A 19,774-nucleotide genomic window follows, 5' to 3' on the forward strand; every position below is an offset into this window, starting at 1 on the left:
GTCTAGCTCTCACCTGGACACCAGAAAGGATAGGGAAGTCAAGCTATTCATTAGAAGAGAACCCAGATTAAGTTCCTTTTAATGAGCCAGTGGGAGGAAAGTTAGGTACTCTGAGGATTTCCCAAGAGCATCTATTCAAAACCAAGAGACCAAAATGGGGTAACAGGTACAGAATATACTTACTCCTTACTAAAGAGCTCAAATGTAGGTATCTCATAAAAGGCAATTTCTTCTCTCAGGGTCTCATTCTTCCAAGACTATTTTCCAAATCTCCTCACACATCCAGTTGCATCACCCTCTGTCTTTCCCACTATATCTAGAGGTCCGTTCCCATGCCTTAACCAACTCTGGCTCCTGGGACATCAGCAAGGTCTACGGTCCAAGTCGGCCAGGTCCAGTCAGCAAAACAGAGCTCCTGACATGTAGTTCAAAGGGACTTTAGATAGAGGGAAATAGTTATGAAGGTGTTGGAAGAGATGCAGAACCAAAAGGGGTGATGAGAAAACCCATAACATTAGCAAGAGCAGGAAGCTGCTATCACCCTGTGGACTATGCTTAAAAAAAAACAAAACAAAACAAAAAAAAAAAACTGAAATCATTAGAACCCAGGAGCCAGGGATATCCAGTGGGAACCAATACCACAGAGTTGGGGAAGCAGGGGGGAGGCTAAATTGTAAGCAGGTATCACAAGAAGAGACAGAGCTATTACCACACATCTCCCAAATCAGAGAGCAAGAAGGGGGATGAACCTGACTTTTGACCTTGCCTTCCAATTTTCTGCCAAGTCCTTCCATTGGCCAAATGAAAACCAGCAGGGATAATCCCTTGTGATACAGAGCAGGAGAAGGCTGGCAATGGGTCTGAGATCAAACACTGAATAACTGACAGAGTCCCCTTTTCATCTAGGAATGCAGATCAGCAGTTATTTAATATTCCTTTTCCCAGGAAGAGAATGTCTTCTTCAGGAAGACATCTGGGACATACACATCGGAATACCCTGGAGTAATATATTTAATGAGCCTTTCTCTCTCCTTAAATGACTGATTTTTCTCTCTCCAAGCAGCAACTGAGATTTGCTGCAGGGCCTGACTTGTGGCAGCTGCTAAGGTCTCCCACCCAATTCTGCCAGCCAGGAACTATGACCTAATCTCTGGTGCGGAAACTACTCTCTTACTGTGGAATTCAGCACCCTTAACTGCCGAGTACCTCTGAAGTCCCTGATGGCTTGTAGTGATTCACTGGGGATCTGGAGACCTTCCACTTCTTTCTCCAAATCAAACTGCATCTAAGTGAGGATAATCATTTTTTAGCAGCCACAATAAAGATACCATTTTTTCCCCCTTTTTACAGTCACACTGCAGCACATGGAAATTCCCAGGCTAGGCATTGAATTGGAGCTGCAGGTGTCAGCCTACACCATACCCTCAGCAATGCCAGATCCAAGCTGCATCTGTGACCTATGCTGAAGCTTGTGGCAATGCTAGATCCTTAATCTGGGGCTGGGGATTGAACCCACATCCTTATGAACACTATGTCAGGTGTTTAATCCACTGAACCACAACAGAAACTCCAAGACACAAAATTTTCAGTGGTGAGCTAACATAATAAAAGTTTGTTTCTCGCCTCTCCCCCTTCTTGAAGTTGTCTGGATGACATAGCCTCCAAGGCAGCTTAGCACTGAGTTGCAGCTTCTGACAATCTCTAAGGATCCAGCTTCTAAGGTCATTTACTAGCTTTGATAGGAGGCAAGGTCAGTAATCAGCAAAGCTGTGCAGCTTTTGTACCTCAGCCAGGAACAAGAATGGAAAAACTGAGCAGAGAGAGGTGACTGGCAGCCCAGGTTCACTGGCACCAAGATTCAGAATCATCTGACAGCATCACGGTCCAAACCTTGGTCATGTCAGCTTAAAACTCTTCTTGAAGTTGATGATTGTCCTCACTGATTCATATGTCAGAAGCATATGAACCCCTTAGTCCTATCACTCAAGCCGCTCAGTGGTCCAGTGTCCACCCTGGCTGTCACCAATGACTTACATTTCCTTTTAGAGATCAAGACTAAGGCCATTTAAAAGAACATTGGTACAACTTTTGGAACACAAAGAAAAATTATCAGGATTCACCCTCTTCTTAGGGGGCCAGGTGATTTTGTTCAAGATAAAGTAGCAAAATAAAAACATAAATAAGAATGATGAGCCCTTTTCCCATAATAATCATAAAATGTGAAATAGCTCTCTGCATTCTTCTACCCACAATGATCTCTGACCACCTGAACAAGGACCAATAGTTAGTAAACTAATTTTCCTAGGGCACCTACAACCTGTCCATGAAGCTGAGGTATATATAGATGATGACCTTTAAGCATCTAGTGATTTCATTTGATCTGGGAAATGGCCTAGGTCAGGTAACACTTCATGAATAAATTATTTTATATTACTTTTTCAGAAAGACTAGATTTAGTGGCCTTAGGATGCTCAGATTCTCTGTATTTCATCTTTGACTTGATCTCTCATACAGCTATCATCCTCTTTCTGGAGCGTTCTATTTTTCATTGAGATTGTACGCATTTTTTTCCCATATACATGTAGATAAAACTCTTCCAGCATATTTACTGATTGGGTTTTCTGATTCCACGAAGCATCTGGCAATCTGATCTTCCAGTTTGCCTATCTGATTTTTTCTCTTTTATAGTAGGTGTTCAGTTTTTGTCAAAATACTGCATTTGTAGTGTTTAAAGACTCAACTAGTACTAAAAGTCTTGCGATGAAAAATACCAGTCAGCCACTATTACCAGGCTTTTCTCTCCAGAAACAAATCAATTTCAACTCCTTTGCCTATTTTATATGGTGTTAACCTTTATATTTATAAATATTCTTGTACCATTTCTTTGACTCTCTAACATTTATTTTCAAAAAATTTAAAGCCACAGAACCATTGAATGAATTGTACCTTTCATTGAGATTCACCCATAGTTAATATTTTGCCACCTTTGTTTTACCCGGCTCTCTCTTTTGACTGAAGTATCTGGCTCTAAGTTGTACATGTTATGACACTTTGCAACCAAATACTTAAGCATGTCTACTTTAAATAAGGGTATTTTTGCTCCAAATGTCTTCTGGCTTTTGATGATACTGTTTAAGGAACTCACAGGCTACATTAACATATCCTCAAGTCAGAAATCAAAGATGGCCTGGTGGAGCATAGGATAAGTTTTATTAGAACTTAGAGAAATTTTATTCCTACACTAGCACATACCTGGTGCATCTACTTGACCTCATAGAATTTGAATACAGCTTCCTTTACCTATAATACTCACTTCCATAGAAATTATGAGCTCCGTTTCCATTGCTTTCCTTCAGTCTTCAGTGCCATATCTGCCTTTTCCATCTACTAATAACTTCCAGATGACTTTTACCACTGGTGACCCAGGAGGACCTCCAATACATTCATAACTGTATAAGAATGACATTAAGCAGCCCCAAGCCCTGGCATCAGATGTTCTTTGGGCCTTTTTGCAAATTCTACACTTACCTTCATCCTAGAAGCAGAAGAAACTAAACACTATGTGAGTTATCAGCCTATTAATAACTCAATTCATCTACCTCCCTAGATACATTCATGCCATTGTTCGTAGGTATACTTATATCCCAGGCCCAAGAGCCTCTGTTGAATGATGCAAGATGAGAACCCACCATTATTACACAGGTGCTCTCTTGCAACCTGTTATTCCTAGGGAACCTGTAGTAAGAGTCCTTCTATCTCCACAAATTGGAACACTCCTTAGAGGTTTAAAACACTCCACAAAGAAATATGACTTCTGCAGTACCTGGGAAAGTGTATAAGGAAGCGGCATACAAACTGTCCTAGAAATCCCGAGCCGTTCCTCCATAACAGAGGTCCTAAGGCAGGAGTCCAAGTTCCCAACAACCCTCTTTCTTCTACATCCTCCAGAATCAGGGCAAGGGAGGGGACCTACAGAAACATGATCCCAGCAGTCAGAAATATATCCTTGCTTAAGGCATGAAGGAAGGACTTATTCTGGACCTGGTCTAAGCCAGAGAAGACCAAAGAGAATAGGATGGAATGTGCACTGTTGGGATGTTTAGGAAAATAAATTGCAAACTTAGGTCTCTGTGTCAATTTCCTTTCATTTAGAAAAGGAAGGGGCAGCTGGGTAAAGGCAAGTGCTTAAGGGTGTATTATGGGTATGAAAGTTGACCTTTGATTTTCATTTTTATTTTGTAATTTTTAGTGATCATATATATTTTCAATAATGATTTTTTTCCCATTATAGCAGGTTTATAGTATTCTGTCAATTTTCTACTGTACAGCAAGGTGACCCAGTCACATATACTACTATGAGGTACCACCTCATACCAGTCAGAATGGCCATCATTAATAAGACCACAAATAACATGCTGGAGAAGGTGTGGAGAAAAGGGAACCCTCCTGCACTGTTGGTCATCACTTATCTTTAGTGATCACTTTTTGGCCAATAGAGATCCAAATCTTTTATAAAGATGCTTGCAGAGAGTGTCTTCCAATGTCTATTTAACTTCCTTGAACAAGAAAGCTTTGTTTGTCTTTCTAGTGAGAACCTCTACTTACTTACAGCTTATAAAAGAGCAATTATTAGCTTTTCCTCACAATGATCCTTCTACTCCAAGAATTTTGTCCAAAGGTTTTTAGCTTGGCTTTTAAGTCTCCCCACCCATCTTTTATTATTTCTGCTGCTGTCTTCATAGGCAGAGTCAAAAAGAAGTAGATCATCCCAAGCATTTCTCCACCAGAAGAATGATTTTCTAACTTTGCTTTAACCAATAAGAGGAATGCACTTTTGTATTAACCTACTGTTTATTTTTTTCTAAGAGAAATCCAAATTTATCTCTTCCTTCCTGAAGAGTGCTTCAGCTGTGCAATTTATGAAATTAAATGTTCAATAATTCTCATAGCAAAAATTATAGACAGGATCAGAAATAATTGCTATCTAAAACAAATGCTTCTAAAACAAGGGATAAAACTTCAACTTATATAACATATAGATTTTGCTTATATGAAACTCAAAAATCATTTAAACAGAGAACACATGTAAAATCATCATAAGGGGAAATTGCAAATAGTGCCACATTGATGAGTTCCAAATACTTAAAATGGACATAGAGAAAAAACTTTAAAAGTAGTCTTCACATGAAATATTTTAATTTCACTGAATTACTTGGAAATTCTAATATAAATTTCCAGTCATATTTCTCAAAGTGTTCTCCACAGATCAACAGTATTGAAATTTCCAATATATGTGGTTTAAAATGCACATTCTTGTGCTCTATCCTAGGCGCTTTCCTGATAGAATTCTCACCCACACTAATTTTTGAGAACTATTATGAGGGAGAAGAAAGTGGAGTACTTATTTGAGAGAAAGGATTTTACAAACATACAACATCGATGGTAACTATGAATGTGGCAAAGCATTCATGTCTTTGGAGCTAAGTGCTAAAATGTTATTTACTAATGAAATGATGTGGTGTCTGAGTTGGGTACCATTAATCTCGACTTTGTCATTGCTGGAGCTGGGTGATAGAAACATGGAGTCTTTATTATTTTATTTTGTATATATTTTATATTTCCCATACTAAAAAGTCTTTTATCACATTACATGCTGTTCCTAAAGTAAGGACGAGACATTGGCCAGAGGGTGATTTATATTTTTTCTACATCATGAACTAAAAAATATTAATTCCACATGCCCTGAAATCATTGAGTGTACATCTGGGATTTAATCTAATTTCAACTGAGTTGTATCTGATTAAACACACAGAAATCTGTATTTGAAAGTATTTTTCTTCTGAAAACAACATTCTAAAGTACTATAGTCATTTAAAATTATATTTTTTTACTTTCTTGACTTTTCTCATAGTGTTTCCAGTAGCACTTATTAATTATAACTACTCTGATGTGACATCACCTTTTATTTTTGATCTTTTTCTTTCCCACATGACCCTGTCTCTCTTGAAAAATAAAACTCTTACTTTGGGAAAGCAACTTTAATATCTGGGATCAGTAGAAAGGGTCATGTCTCATTTATTAATGTGTTGGAGTCTTTGTCCCTTTAGTCTTTTTTGATCTGAAGAAAAATAACTTCATTTTTTTCTACTAGCCCCAAATACACTGAGGCATTGAACTCTTAGCCTCTCTATGCCTGGCAGCTTCTTTTTAAGGGCTAAACTCTTCTTAGATTGGTTTGTACAAGTAAAACAATTTGAACAAGTAAAACAATTTGAAGTACATCTATAAGTTTTATGAGATCAATAGACTAGACTACACAGGAGATGGCAGAATGGTACTAGGAGTTGTCCAAGCCACAACTTTCAAAACGGCTCAATAGTCTTTACAGATATCAGCAAAATTGAACTTATCAATACCCCCCAGCTTCTGAAAGTCACAGTGCTGTGCAGAGATAGGGCGGTTGATTAGCTTAATCAAAGCCAAGGTTGGAACAGTCTATAGCCATGAATACAGAAATAGATCATGACTTTAAAAGCATTATTCTGAAACTGTGTTTTAACCTTTACATCCAGTGCATTTTTAAAGGAGCAGGGAGATGAAAAAGAAGAAATCAAGAGAAAAGGAACTTATATGGTAGAAAATATTGTTTAAAATCAATAAACTTGTTAATAAAGATATCGTTAAGCTGTTGGAGGGAACACAATGTGCACAATTCTCATGCTGGCAGTAAGGCACGTTAACTATGCTTGATTATACTGAGTGGTGATGACATGGGCTTCTTTCTGCATATGCTAAATTATTTCAAGCTAAAATCTATCATCTTCATAAACAAGCAAACCTAAATTCTTTTGTTTAGGAGTACAATCTTTGGTATTAAAGTTATCCAACAAAACGAAGAAGTGATCACCATTGAAGTTGGATCAGTGGTTCCTTCTAAAGGGGACACAGAGTGTTGTCATGGGGAAGGGGCACAGAGAGAGCTTTGGGGTGCAGACAACATTCTCATACTTGAACTGAGGAGTGGCTATGCAAGTGTTGGTGTTTACAGTAATTCATTAAGTTAAATTTTATGCCATTTAAAATGTATATTGTGGGAGTTCCCGTCGTGGCACAGTGGTTAACGAATCCGACTAGGAACCATGAGGTTGCGAGTTTGATCCCTGGCCTTGCTCAGTGGGTTAACGATCCGGCGTTGCTGTGAGCTGTGGTGTAGGTCGCAGACGCAGCTTGGATCCCGCATTACTGTGGCTCTGGCATAGGCTGGCAGCTACAGCTCTGATTAGACCCCTAGCCTGGGAACCTCCATATTCCACGGGAGCGGCCCAAGAAATGGCAAAAAGACAAAAAAAATAAAAATAAAAATAAATGAAATATATATTGCGGAGTTCCTGTCGTGGCTCAGAGGAAATGAATCTGACTAGCATCCATAAGGACACAGGTTCGATCCCTGGCCTCACTCAGTGGGTTAAGGATCTGCTGTTGCTGTGAATTGTGGTGTAGGTAGCAGATATGGTCAGGATCCCACATTGCTGTGGCTGTGGTATAGGCCGGCAGCTGTAGCTCCGATTCAACCTCTAGCCTGGGAACCTCCATATTGTGCGGGTTCCTAAAAAGAAAAAAAAATAAAGCAAAATAAAATAAAAGCCCTACAAAGCAAAAAAAATAAATAAAGTAAAATAAAATAAAATAAAAATGCTTATTGTATTTTGCAATTTTTGGAAACTGTTTAAATAAAACAACTACCCAAGAGAGTGTGATTTATACATTCATACCAATCTGGAACAAGCACAACATCAGAATTTTTATTAGTATTTCCACTGTTTAAGAGTATTATATACAGCGTTTACTCATCAAGTGACCATTCACAGCCACTGCCAGACCAGGGCATGCTGCTTTCCACTGCCTAAGTGCCTTGTTTGGAGCTGGGGCCTTAGGCTTGGCCTCTTACTGGGCACACAGAACCCAGTTCCCAGATGCTTATGGGAAGGAGCTCTTTGGTAAGACCAACAAACACCACTTCTTACACAGCCTGGCCCAGTTAGGGGTGCCTCTGTACAGAAAGTCCCTCTGGGCCCAGGTGCTGCTAGCTTCTGGAACTACCTCATTCTGTATCAGCTTTTATTACCAGGTTCTGAGTGGAGACCCCAGCACCCAGATTTTGGCTCCTGAGAGAAGGAGCCTGTTTCTCTTGGGCTGGTTTGCCTTGGCAATTTGAGCTTCCTTGTTTTTAATATCTGGGTACTTTTTTTTTTTTTTTTTTTTTTTTTTTTTTTTTTTTTGGTCTTTTTAGGGCTGCACCCACAGCATATGGAGGTTCCCAGACTAGGGGTTGAATTGGAGCTGTAGGAGCCAGTCTACACCACAGCCACAGCAATGTGGGATCCAAGTCACATCTGTGGCCTACACCACAGCTCACAGCAATGCCGGATCCTTAACCCACTGTGCGAGGCCAGGGATCAAACCCATGTCCTTATGGATGTTAGTCGGGTTTGTTAACCACTGAGCCATGATAGGAGTTCCTGGGTACTCTTTTTTAAAGAATTGGAGCAGGAGTGGCTTAAAAGAGAAAGGCAAAACATATATAGCTATATTATATAAAGAGAAATATATATTTATGTATATATAAATATACATGGTTTTTGTACATGGTTTTATTTTTTCAGTAAAGATATACCTGAGGAAACATTTCTGGCATCTGGTTAAATCTAGAGGGACCTACTTGCAACTAATATTTCAGATTGAATTTTTTTGGTTTGAGTAGCAATAGCTTCTAAATCTTTTCTCAGCTTTATATTTTTTCAAAATAGACCTCACGTTTCCTAATCCACTCTTCTAGACTGTCTTGTATAAAGTTTCCCAATCAAATTGCCAAAGACGCTTAGTCCTCTCTCACTAGACATGAGGTAATACACATTTAGAAGTTTCCCAGGTGCTCCTCAGTTCAGGCTAAAGTAGAGCTTAAACTAAAGCTTAGATATCATAAGCAACACCAAGACTACAAAGCTAGAGACAGGTTCTTTTGAGGCCAAAAGTAGTACCCATATCTTTCATATCACAACACCAAATAAATCCTGTTTGAATATTTATATAATCCACTTAAATCTAGTCTTTAACCTTTGCTAATAATCAGTATCCATAAATTCAGTTCAATAGAACATTAAGAACTCTTAATATTCCTAAGCTAGAGCACAGACACTATAAGGGAAGTCTTATCCTATCACTCTCACACCAAATACAGAAAGATGAAAGCAGGAGAGAAAAAAAAAAAATCAATGCTTTCTGAAGACTGTTACATTTGTAGTTGCAGTGGGAGGTTACTAAAGTGAAACAGAAGACATGTTTTGTGAGCACAGAGAAGGGCTAAGCTCAGTGATCCAAGTAACCACTTAGTTATTACTCATCGCCTTAACGTCTCCCAAGCATCTAACTCAGTCACTGTTCCCAAGGCATCCCCAAGATTTCCACAGTCTCCTCAGTCTAACCTTCCTGCTTCCTGCCCCCTCTCATTTAGTCAGCTTCTCTCAATTTTCCCCAATTCTATGCCCAGGATTTTTTTTTTTTTAATCCTCTAACTCCCTGCACTGTACAGTGTTCTTTCATTCAGAGCTACTTCGGGAATAAAAATAACTTTCTGGAGTCTAGATTCAATTTATCCAAGGAAATAGTGAAAATGAGGGAATTTTATGGTATGGAATGTGTCCAAGCAAAGGAGGAGATGGTGACTGCTCCAGTCCCATTATGGAGGTGCTGCCTGCTCTGTGCATGTGGCTGTGTGGGCTGGTCATAACCAAACCTTGGCACAAGAGAGTCTATAATTCTTGGAACCCCAGACATCCATGAGCAGCCACAGGGATCCTAATTTAAATATTTGAAAAATCCTTAGAGAAAAATCCTATTTTCCCAATACAAGACCACAGTAAATTATTGTAAATGGTTTGTTCAGAAGAAAAATATTTGTCTGAACCACCAGTGGAAAGACAAATTATAAAAAGGGCTCTTAGTGGTGGAAGGTTGGGAACTACTGCTCCAGGGAACAAAGGTTTAAGCTGTTTGTATTCTGCACAGAATCTAACATATACAAGAACTCTATAAATATTAAAGAGCTGCCTTTCAGAAGTGACATTGTGGTGAGCAGCTGATACTTTGAAAGTGATTAATAAGGATTCCAAAAAGAAACTGTTGATCTTATGCCATTACAGAATGCTACTACAAGTGGATTCCATATAACATCACCTGGAGCATTATAATACTACTCTGATAGAAGCCTTACAAATATTTGGAGGAAATTGATGTACCAATTATTTTAGTGCTGGCAATGAAGTTTGTTTATGCAAGGATGTACTTGTTTGTTGTTGTTGTTAGGGATTGGTTGGTTTATCTCAGGAAATAAGATACTTTTGCTTTTCTTCTCAAGGCTGAATGAGAAGGTTAATAAGACACAACACTGAACAGATATGTTCCTAACAGTTGATTGTAAAATACTCCCTTGGATGACATGAGTTCTACTGACATCTCTGCCACACCCTTGAGATGAGTAATGTTGGGGATGTTGCTTAACCCCTCTGAACCTCTGATTTGTGAGCATAATACTATGGAGTTGAAGATCACAATACATGTGAAAAAAAGTACATGTGAAAGAAAGCATTTTGCAATCTATAAGGACAAAATTTTGTAAAGGACCAAAAAAAAATAAAATTCTTCTGTATGAACTCATATTTCTTTCCTTAAGGTCTCCTGATTAAATCACCAAGGTCATCTGATACTCTTGTTTTGGTATTCTACGAAACCATTGTTTTCCCACATGAATTCCTGTTATATTATTGGGTATGTTATTATGCCGGTCAGGTTCAAGAGATAATTAAACATGATTTGTCACCAAAACAGCATGTGTCAATTATATCAAAGTCAAACGAATTTAAATTCCTTGATTGTAGCTGGTAATCTCTATTTGTAATTAATAAGGATAAAGGTTTGCCAAATTGGATGTGTAAAAATTAAAGTCAAAGAACATATAGGTATAGATCAACCCTTTCATATAAATAAATCTATGATTGTATTAGTATATAAATATTAGATAAAATATACAAAAACTTGAAAATTAACATGAAAGCAAATTATCTTTGAAATCTGAAGCAAAATGAAAACAATACAACATACTGGTTTTCCAAGTTGAAAACTGCTTTGATTGCTGCAGGCAGACTGGTATGCAGTGAGAGATTAATATATATAAATTTTCCAACCTTCTTCCACTTATCTTTTCCTCTGGCTGTCTGCTCCTAAAATCGTTCTAAAAATTTTCTCGTCTTTTATTTCACTAAGAGAAACAACAAAACAACAATTATAACATTCAGAGAATTAAAGGGTCAGCTACCTGCTTTATTTGAACAGAGGCTTATGCTCAAATGTGTTGCTTCTCTGGAGCACTAAAATTACTAAAATCCATATTGACCTTGAAGAGGAAAATAAAATAAAGCAGTTGCAAATAGGTTGAAAACCGACAATTCCTGTGTGAGAGCTGCTCCAGGGATATCGTAGGAAATCGACTTTTGTAATCAAGTGTTATTCATGCCTTCAAAGACGGATTACTTGTTGGGCCTCCTGGGCTTATGACACAGATGTCACTCTCTCCTTTCAAAACCTCATGCTTCTTAAAATTGTGCTGACTTTCTGAACTTCACATTTATAGCATACTATTATTCCTGGTGCATAAGCTTATTGGTCAAGGATGTTAGAACACACCTGACACCACTAATATTTAAATACATTAATATATTAATTGATTCAGCAACTGTTTATTTACACCTATAAACCACCAGAACACTGAGCTAGACACTATGAAGACTAGAGGAGACTATGCCTTCAATGTACTCACAATCCAGGATGCTGTGTGCAATTGTATAAACAATTATTAGAATGAAATGTGATATGTATAATTATAAAGGTAGGCATTGGATGCTGCAGAGAAGAGAGGAATTGCTAAATGCCCCCATAGGCATACAAATTAAAAAAAAAAATGAAAGCCATATACACACGAAAACATTTATTTAAAAGTCTATCATAAGTATGTAGAAATTAAACAACATACCCTTTAACAACCAATAGATTAGAAAAGAAATCCAAAGAGAAATTAGAAAATATCTTGAGGGAAATAAAAACAAAAATACAACATACCAAAACTTATGGGCTGCAGCAACAATAGTATTAAAAGAGAATTTTATAGCAGTAAACATCTACATTAAAAAAGAAAGCTCTTCAGTTAAGATCCTAACTTTATACCTCAAGGAACTAGAAAAAGAAGAACAAACTAAGTGTCATTTAGCAGAAGGAAGGAAACAATAAAAATTAGAGCATAAATAAATGAAATAAAGAACAAAAAAAACAATAGCAAAAAAGTCAATAAAATTTAGTTGATTTTTTAAAAAACAAAGTGACAAATCTTTAACTAGATTTATGAAGAAAAAAGATTCAAATAAATAAAATCAGAAATGAAAGAGGAGATACTACAATTGATGCCACAGTAATAAAAAGGATCATAAAAGATAATATGACTAATTACACTACTAACAAATAGATAACCTAGAAGAAATAGATAAAATATACGTTCTACTAAGACTGAATCACAAAGAAATAGTCTTCACAGAGCTTAAAATAGTATGGATATTGAATCAGTATTCAAAATTATTTTAATAAATAAAGTTCAGGACTTGATATCTATACAAATTCTACCAAAAATTTAAAGAATTAAGGCCAACCTTTCTAAAACTTTCCAAAAATTAAAAAGAAGGAAATAATTCTAAACTCATATTTTATGAGGCCAGATTTATGCTAATACCAAAGCCAAATAAAGATTTGAAAAAAAAGAAAATTACTAGCTAATATCCATGATAAATACAGATGCAAAAATCTTCAACAAAATACTAACAAATTCATTTCAACAATACATTAAAAAAAATCACGCATAATGACAGTAGGATTTATCCATGGGATGCAAGGATGGTTCAATACATGCAAATTGATCAACATTATATACCACATTAACAGAACAACTGATGAAAATAACATCTCTATAGAGGTATAAAATGTATTTGACAAAATTCAACATCCCCTCATGATAAAACCTCTTAACAAACTTAGAAGAAAAGTAACTCAATATAATAAAGACCATACATAAAAAGCCCACAGCTAACAGCATACTCAATAGTGAAAAACTAAACACTCCTTCTTTAAGGTTAGGAGCAAGGCATGGATACATCTTTCACCACTTTTATACCTATCAGTACTGAAAAATTGAGGCAAGCAATTAGGAAAGAAAAAGGGAAACTGAGAGAGAGGGTGGAAGGGAGGGAGGACAGGAGAGAGAAAGGGAGGAAGGGAGAGAGGGAGGGCGGAACAAAGGAAGGAAGGGAGGGAGGGACAAAGAGAAGAAAGAAGGAGGGAAGGAAGGAAAGGCATCCAAAGAAAAGGAAAAAGTAAAATTGTCTTTGTTTATAGATGATATGATCTATGTATAGGAAAAACCTAAAGGTTCCATTTAAAAACTATTAGAACTGAGGAGTTCCCATCATGGCTCAGCAGTAATGAACCTAACTAGTATCCATGAGGACTCAGGTCAATCCCTGGCCTCACTCAGTGGGTTAAGGATCCAGCATTGCCATGAGCTATAGTGTAGGTCAAAGATGCAGTTTGGATCTGGGGTTGCTGTGGCTGTGGCTTAAGCTGGCATCTACAGTTCCAATTCAAGCCCTAGCCTGGGAACGTCCATATGCTGTGGGGGCACCCCTAAAAAGACAAAATATTAAAATTAAAACTGTTAGAACTAAAAAATGAATTCATAGAAGTTGCAGGATACAAAATCAAAACACAAAAATCATTTGTGTTTCTAATATATTTAACAGTGAACTATCTGCAATTAGTAAAACAATCCCATTTACAATAGTACGAAAAGGAATACATACTAGAGAATACACTTAACTAAGGAAGTGAAAGATTTATACACTGAAAACTACAGAATATTGATAAATGTTTTTAAACAAGACACAAACAAATGGAAAGATATTATATGTTAATAGATTGGAAGATTTAATATTGTAACAATGTCCATACTAGTCAAAGTAATTAGTAATATCTATCAATTCGATGTAATTCTCTCAAACTTGTCTTAATGACAAGATTTACAGAAACAGAAAAAAAAAAAAACAGTTCTAAAATTCATATGAAACCTCAACAGATTCCAAATAGCCAAATCGAAGTGGAGAAAGAAAATCACACATCCTCGTTTTGAATTATATTACAAAGTTTCAGTAACTAAAAGAGCATGGTACTGGCATAAAGAGAGTTTGGCAGAATGAATAAAAACACATGATCCAATTATAACTGTCTACAAGAGACTCATTTCAGACCCAAAGACACAAATAGATTGAAACAGTGAAAAAAGATATTCCATGCAAATAGTAACAAAAAGAGAGCAGGGTGGCAATACTAATATCAGTTATATCAAAAACTTCACAAGGGACAAAGAAGGATATTATGTTAGTGAAAGTTACAGAGCAGCCAGAAGATAAAAAAAATGTATAAACATGACCATCAAATATATAAAGCAAAACCTGGTAAAACTGAAGGGGGAAACAGACAATTTTACAGAAAGAGTTGGAGACCTTGGTACCCTACTCTCAATAATGGATAGAACAATCAGAAGTAAGGAAACAGAGGCCTTAACACAATAAACCAACTAGATGTAATAAACATATAGAACACTCTACCCAGCAACAATAGCAAACATATTCTTCTCAAGTACACATGGACATTTTCAAAGATAGACTATATGTTAGGCTGCAAATTAAGTCTTAATAGATTTTAAAAGATATCATACAAAACATCTTCTCCAGGGAGTTCCTATCATGGAGTAGCAGAAGCAAATCCAACTAGGAACCGTGAGGTTGCGGGTTCAATCCCTGTCCTCACACAGCAGGCTAAGGATCCGGCATTGCCATGAGCTGTGGTGTAGGTCACAGATGCAGCTCGGATCTGGCATTGCTATGGCTCTGCTGCAGGCTGGCAGCAACAGCTCCGATCAGACCCCTAGCCTGGGAACCTCCATGTGCCGTGGGTGTGGCCCTAAAAAGGAAAAAACAAAAACAAAAACAAAAAATTCTCCAATCATAATGAGATAAAATTAACAAAGAAATTATCTATTTCAATACCCTTTTCTTATAAAAACTCTCTAGAAAGTCAGCATCGAGGGAACCTACCTCAACATAATAAAAGCCATATATAACAAACCCACAGCTAATATCATTCTCAACAATGAAAAGCTCAAAGCATTTCTGCTAAGATCAGGAACAAGACCAGGATGTCCACTTTCACCACTATTATTCAACATGGTTTGGAAGTCCTAGCCAAGATAATCAGAAAAGAAAAATAAATAAAAGGAATCCAAATTGGAAAATAAGAAAAACTATCACTGTTTTCAGATGACATGATGCTATGCTGAGAAAATCCTAAAGATGCTATAGGAAAACTATTAGAGCTCATCAATGAATTTGGTAAACTTGCAGGATACAAAATTAATACACAGAAATCTGTTGGATTTCTATATAATTAACAATGAAAGATGAGAAAGAGAAATTAGGGAAACAATCTCATTTACCATTACATTGAAAAGAATAAATACCTAGGAACAAACCTACCTAAAGAGACAAAAGACCTGTACTTGGAAAACTATAAGACAGTGATGAAAGAAATCAAAGATGACACAAACAGATGGAAAGATATAGCATGGTCTTGGATTGGAGGAATCAATATTGTCAAAATGACTATGTTACTCAGATTTAACACAATTCCTATCAAATTGCAAATGATATTCTTCACACAACTAGAACAAAATATTTTAAAATTTGTATGGAAACACAAAAGACGCTGAATAGCCAAAGCAATATTGAATAAGAAAAGTGGAACTGGAGCAATCAGGCTTCCTGATTTCAGACTATACTACAAAGCTACAGAAATCAAACCAGTATGGCATTGGTACAAAAACAGAAATATAGATCAGCGGAACAGGATAGAAAGCCTGGAAATAAACCTAGGCACCTATGGTCAACTAATTTATGACAAAGGAGGAAACAATGTACAGTGGAGGAGAAACATTCTCTTCAATAAGTGATTCTGGGAAAACTGGACAGCCACATGTAAAAGAATGAAATTAGAACTTTCTCTAACACCATACACAAAAGTAAACTCAAAATGGCTTAAAGACCTAAATGTAAGATCAGATACTATGAAACTCCTAGAGGAAAATATAGGCAGAGCATTCTTTGTCATAAATCACAGCAACATCTTGTTTGATCCAGCTCCTACAATAATGAGAAATAAAACAGAAGTAAACCAATGGGACCTAATTAAACTTAAAAGTTTTGCACAGTAAAGGAAACCATAAACAAAATGAAAATACAACACAGAATAGGAGAAAATCTTTGCAAATGAAGCAACTCAACAAGGGATTAATCTCCCAAATATACAAACATCTCATGGAGCTTTATATAAAAAAAAATTTTAAAATGGACAGATCTAAACAGACATTTCTCCAAAGAAGACATAAGGATGGGCATCAGGCACATGAAAAGATGCTCAATATCACTAATAATTAGAGAAATGTAAGTCAAAACTATAGTAAGGAACCACCTCATAATAGTCAGAATGTCCATAATCAAAAAATCTACAAATGATACATACTGGAGTGGCTGTGGAGAAAGGGGAACCCTTCTACGCTTTTGGTAGGAAGGTAAATTGGGGCAACCACTATGGAAGACAGTTCAGAGGTTCCTTAAAAACCTAAATATAGAACTACTATATGATCCAGAAATCCCACTCCTGGGCATATCCAGGAAAAACATAATTCAAAAAGATACATGCACCCTGATGTTTACTGCAGCACTATTTACAATAGCCAAGACATGTAAGCAACCATTGCAAATCAACTATCCTCCAATATCCAATAAAGTATATAAAATTAACTGTAATAATATGCTCAATTTAACAGTTCCAAAATATTATTTCAACATGTAATAAATATTTTTAAAGTATCAAGAAAGTTGTTTTTTGTTTTTTGGGTTTTTTTTTTTTTTTTTTTTTTTTTTGTCTTTTTGCCATTTTCTTGGGCCGCTCCTGCGGCATATGGAGGTTCCCAGGCTAGGGGTCGAATCGGAGCCATAGCCACTGGCCTACACCAGAGTCACAGCAATGCGGGATCTGAGCCACATCTGCAACCTACACCACAGCTCACAGCAATGCTGGATCCTTAACCCACTGAGCAATGGCAGGGATCGAACCCGCAACCTCATGGTTCCTAAGTCGGATTCGTTAACCACTGAGCCATGATGGGAACTCCTCCATCAAGAAAGTTTTTTACTTTTGTTCTTACTAAATATTTATAATCCATTAGGCAAAGAGCCCCCAAGGTTGACAGTGCAGGTTAGATAGATTATGTCTTATTTGTTAGGACAGAGGTATTTATGGATGTAATAAAAGTGAGAAGAGAAGGTATTTAAGGCAGTCTGTAGGAAAGGCTTCAGAGTGAGAAGGCTGAGTAGGGAATTGAAGGAATCAGGAATTATCTGTTAAGCACAAAACACCAGGCAGAACCAAAACAAGCGTCAGAGTTAAACCCTCACTGATTCAGTCAGTAAAGACACAGTGAGCCACAGTTAGAATCAGGAAGTTTATTACTTACATATTTACAGTGAAAGAAAGAATAGCTAAAAGTTCCAATTCTCTGAGTCTTTGTCCTACACACCAAAAAAGGTGACAGGAAAACAAAAAGGTGCTGGTTGACTACAATATGCATTGTGGGGTACCCCATGGCTGATGATTCAATTCTAGTTGCTAAGGGGATAGGACAGAAAGCCTCACACCTCATCAAAGGTGATAAGAAACTGTCTCCCAATAACCCTCCAGGGAGGCAAGTGAGAGATGACCTCACAGCAACTCCTCAGAAGCCTCTCATCCTTTTACGTCCTGGAAAGAGCACAAGGCATTCTTCCAAGATTCAGATTAGCTGTGGCTCAAGCTCTTGCCTGCAAGATTTTTGTGCACATGTGCAAGGTTGCCAGGGCATCATAGCAGGACCGTTTCCCTACGTTATTGAGGAAGGGAAAGAAGAAGAGAACATCTAAGAAAATAAACCAGCATGCAGAAGGGCAAAAGGTTACAATGTCTGGCTAGAATATGGAGGCATGTGGCAGAAGAGTAATATGGGAGATTGAACATCGGCACAGACTATCCTGGAAGGATCTTGTTAATCCTAATGAGAGTTTTCTGTCTCAAAGAATTTCAAGGAGTTCCCTGGTGGCCTCAGTGGGCTAAGGACCCGATGTAGTCACTACTGTGGCTCAGGTCACTGCTATGATTCAATCCCTGGCCCAGGAACTTAAGTATGCCATGAACACAGCTGAAAGAAAAAAGAGCAATAAAATTTTAAAAGTAAGAGAATTTTTTAAAATAAGGGATTTTCAGGAGAGAAGGATGGATCACAGATTTTAGAAAGGACACTGTTAACAGTGTAAAGGAAGAATTGAAATGGACCTAGATTGGAGGTGAAGCTGGGTTTGCTGGAGTAAGGGACATCTCAAGGATCAGTGAGAGCAAAGCATCATCAGTTTGTATAGTCTCCTTTTATGACTGAGAAAAAACACTCACCAATCGATTGGATGTGGTCCTTGTAAGCAGGGAGGAAAGGCAAAAGGGTTCAATGTCACATGCCCTGTGTGCTCCGTTTGTCAATAATCCAATTCTGCCATCTTCCCTTTTCATGTTGTAAATTTTGACCTTTTCAGGATTGCTTCCTCCCCACTCTGTGCTAATTAATGGAATTCCATCATTTGGTCTTAAAAAATGAAAGCCTGAATGACTGGTGGAAAAGATCTCAGGAAGCCAAGAAGGAGAAAACTGTTGCCTCTCCCCCAAACCTATAGAAAGCTGGTACAATTAAGCGTCATGAAAATGTTATTTCTAACCAAGGAGTCTGGCAAACACCCAAACTTTAAATCTCAGTCTCCCTGCCCATCCCTAAGCCTTTGCTCAAATGTCTCCTCATTGCAGTGTTTTTTCACCACTTGATTTAAAATTGTAATCTTCCTGGGGCTCCCTTGCAATGTATTCTATCTCCCTGCAATTATCACCAACTAACATATGTTTTACTTATTTTGTGTTTATTTCTGCTAAAATATAACTCTATGAGCTCCTTATTCCCAGTGTGTTTAGAAAAGTACTGGCCATATCGTTATTACATTAAAAAAAGAATATATCCTGTATTATTCTATTTATATAAAGTTCTAAAACAGGAAAAAATATTTAATTATGATCCACGTCAACTTAGTGACCACCTTTGAGAAAAGGGATAATAATAGGTAGAGGGCATAAGAGGGGTTTCTCTGGTGCTAATAACATCTGGATTCAAGTAGTGGTTACACAGATGCATGCTGTGTTCTTAGGACTTTTACACTTTTCTGTATCTGTTATACTTAAACTAAAAGTTTATCTGAAGAAGTTGAGAAGAAGACACTTCTCCCCAGCAGCTGCTTTTTCTGTCTTTCTGATTTTTTTATTTGTGTGTTCTTGGTTTGTTGTCTTTATTACATCCCCCTTTCTAGATGATCATTCCCCCTTGAGGCATCATCATTTCTGAGTTGCCAGCAGGGAAAGGACTAAAAAGTGAAGGGGTGAAGGGCTTTCTCCTGGAGAGACTTTTGCTTTTCATTAGGAAGGAAAGCCCTCCTGGCGA

General features: G+C 37.2%; 1 long non-coding RNA gene and 1 pseudogene across 1 annotated transcript in view; one reads left to right on the forward strand and one right to left on the reverse strand.

Annotated features, from left to right (window-relative positions):
* Positions 1-19,774, reverse strand: part of LOC146397604 (uncharacterized) — a 155,256-nt gene that overhangs the window by 49,021 nt on the left and 86,461 nt on the right. The gene's annotated exons all lie outside the window — the stretch shown is intronic.
* Positions 5,378-8,215, forward strand: LOC100521752 (transmembrane protein 256 pseudogene; annotated as a pseudogene).

The sequence above is a fragment of the Sus scrofa genome, chromosome 13, assembly GCF_054392235.1.
Source record: "Sus scrofa isolate SSC_HxYL_T2T_F1_AM1 chromosome 13, Sscrofa_HxYL_maternal_Yorkshire_Landrace_v2.0, whole genome shotgun sequence".
Taxonomy (NCBI): Eukaryota; Metazoa; Chordata; class Mammalia; order Artiodactyla; family Suidae; genus Sus; species Sus scrofa.